Here is a 2,500-nt window from a genome sequence, read left to right as displayed (position 1 = left end):
CCTTGAACGCGAAGGCTGGCGCCGGTTGGGCCAGGCAGGAGAGCCTCACGGGGGCCGGCCCCGGGGCCAGGTATCGGACAACCTCTCCGGGGGCCCGAACCGAAACCCGTAACACAGAATAAAAATCGTAACAAGGTTTCTGTTGGTGAACACGTTGTGAAGGATCTTTGTCGGCCGGGGGCCCGCCACCTCTCCGGGGAGGGCGGCCCGTCACTCCTTGAACTCGAAGGCTGCGCCGGTTGGGCCAGGCAGGAGAGCCTCACGGGGGTTGGCCCCGGGGCCGTGGCCCGTACTGACGCTGGCGCCTCCCACGCGGGTGGGAGGTCACACCGACAATTTCGCCGTACCCGTCGAACGGGCCTGGTCACCCGTACGCACGTTCCGCCGAAGCCGGGCGACGTCGATCTCGGTCCCACTCGGTTGGGCCGGCGCGCGGGCGCCGCCACCGACGAGCACGCACACGCTCGGTTGCACGCCGGCAAGTCCATGCGGGTGCCGCACACGCTACGCCTGCGCCGTTGGAAGGGCTTCGCCGTTGGCTTCGTAGGGTGTCTTTGCAGTCCGTCCGAGAGGTGGGGGCACGCACGGCAACACGGCCGGCCTGCCTGCGTGGGACGATGCGGTCCTTTCGTTCAGCGGTTCGGCGGTTTGGCCGGCGCGAGCAGACGCTCGGAGGGAGACGGTGGCGTCAGCCACGCACTCACTCCGCTTCTGCAGTCCGGTCCACTCCGCCCGTTCTAGCTGCTCGTTTGGTCCCTCGCCCGCCAGCAGACCGTTCCGCCGACGGTGCTCCTCCTCCGCAGCGACTTCTGCCTAGCCGCTCTGCCGGGTGCGATGTCACCGGCGTCCGCACCGATCCTCGGCACGGCGCGTGTGCGCACCTGTGGGCCGCCGCCCCGTGCTCCACGTCCGTCTGTGTGTGCCCGCTGTGGGGACCGTCTTCCTCTCGCCTTGGCGACGGCTTGCGGGCTGCGACGTGACCTTGCCACCGCCTTGCAGCATTACATCCGCAGTTGAAACGAAGAGAGCTGCTGCGGGCTTGGGTGCTTGTCCTGGCGGCTTGTCGACGGGACCACGGTGAACGGCCACTGTGTGACTCCGCAGGGAGACGTTCTGGTGCAGTCAGGGGCCTTTTTGTCTCCCGCCGCGGTGAAGCTTTGGTCGCATTCTAGTCACTCTCTTCAAAGCCCGGTGAGGGGTACCTGTTCATGCTCACCATTCCTCCGGCACCCGTGTGCGGAGGGTGGGTGCGAGGTTTAAAGATTCGTTGTCCGCCTGTCGGTCCGGTCTGGTCTCGTGCTGACTTGAGCGAGCGTCCACCGCGTTCGAGAGAATGTGCCTGTCCGCGGGGGCAGCCGCGCTTGCGAGCGTTCCGCCGCGCCCCCTTCCCCAGCCCGCCGAGGTTGGGGCGTGCGGGGTCGGCTTGCGCCCGTAGCGTCGGCCTGTCCTCCGCGGCTTGCACCCGACTCAGTCCGCTGCGGCCTCGCCTCGACTCTCGAGCCTACCGCCAGACGGTGACACCAGAGAACTCTGCCTCTGGCTGTTGCGGGGCGTGACGGCGCGTGGCGGGCCCCGGCCCCTCACCCACGCCGGCACTCAACGCCTGCGAGCGCCCTGATTCCTCCTTTTTTTCGCTTGATTGTCGCTCGAGTGCGTGCGCCTCCGGGCTCACGCCGTGGTACGCGCCAGGCTGGGGCTCCACCGTCACGTCGGCGGGGGAGCGTTTTGCGCGTCCCAGGATCGGGCAACCGATCCGAAACCCGATACAACTTTTAGCGGTGGATCACTCGGCTCGTGCGTCGATGAAGAACGCAGCTAGCTGCGAGAATTAATGTGAATTGCAGGACACATTGATCATCGACACTTTGAACGCACTTTGCGGCCCCGGGTTCCTCCCGGGGCTACGTCTGTCTGAGGGTCGCTTGACAATCAATCGCACTTCGCGCGCATCCGTGCGCCGAAGAGCGCGGCTGGGGTGTCGCAGAGGTGCCGTCCTCTCTGTCCCCCTAAGTGCAGACCCAGAGTAATCCGCGTCGGAGAGCTTGACCTCTTGGGTGCCGGCGTCCGCCTCCGGGCTCGTCGGCACTGCCCGCTCCCGCACTGGCCCAGCCACCTCGGGGTCGCCGGCACGGCTGTCATCGGGTTGCCAGAGAGAGAGAACGTGACTGCCTCGCTGCCGGGACCGTGTGTGCCTTCCGTTAGGCTCGGGCCAGGGGGGTTGACTCTCTGTTGATGTGTGTGTGTGGCTCGTCCACGGGAAGGATCCGCAAGAGTTGGCTCGGTTGGGTGCTCCGGCACAGAGAGTGAGAGAGTGGAGTGACTGTCCGCTGGACGTCTCCGGACACGTTGCCTCGCGTGGTCCGTGCTCGGTTGCCTGCCGGTGGGTTGCCGTGGCCGTTCAGTGCCGTCGCGTGGAGGACGGCAGCTTGACGCGTGTGACGCTTGATGCCTGGATCGGTGCTCGGTCGTGCCGTGCTTTTCTTCCCTCTGTTGCGCGTGC

General features: G+C 66.7%; 1 non-coding gene across 1 annotated transcript; it reads left to right on the top strand.

The window, feature by feature from the left end:
* Positions 1-1,767: 1,767 nt before the first annotated feature.
* On the top strand, positions 1,768-1,921 carry LOC144488050 (5.8S ribosomal RNA). The gene has a single exon (XR_013496516.1). It is a non-coding gene; the product is annotated as a 5.8S ribosomal RNA (ribosomal RNA).
* The last annotated feature ends 579 nt before the right edge of the window (positions 1,922-2,500 follow it).

Source organism: Mustelus asterias, unplaced genomic scaffold, assembly GCF_964213995.1.
Source record: "Mustelus asterias unplaced genomic scaffold, sMusAst1.hap1.1 HAP1_SCAFFOLD_1237, whole genome shotgun sequence".
Lineage (NCBI taxonomy): Eukaryota > Metazoa > Chordata > Chondrichthyes > Carcharhiniformes > Triakidae > Mustelus > Mustelus asterias.
The sequence above is the reverse complement of the archived record's forward strand: the minus strand, read 5'-3'. Positions and strand labels throughout refer to the sequence as shown.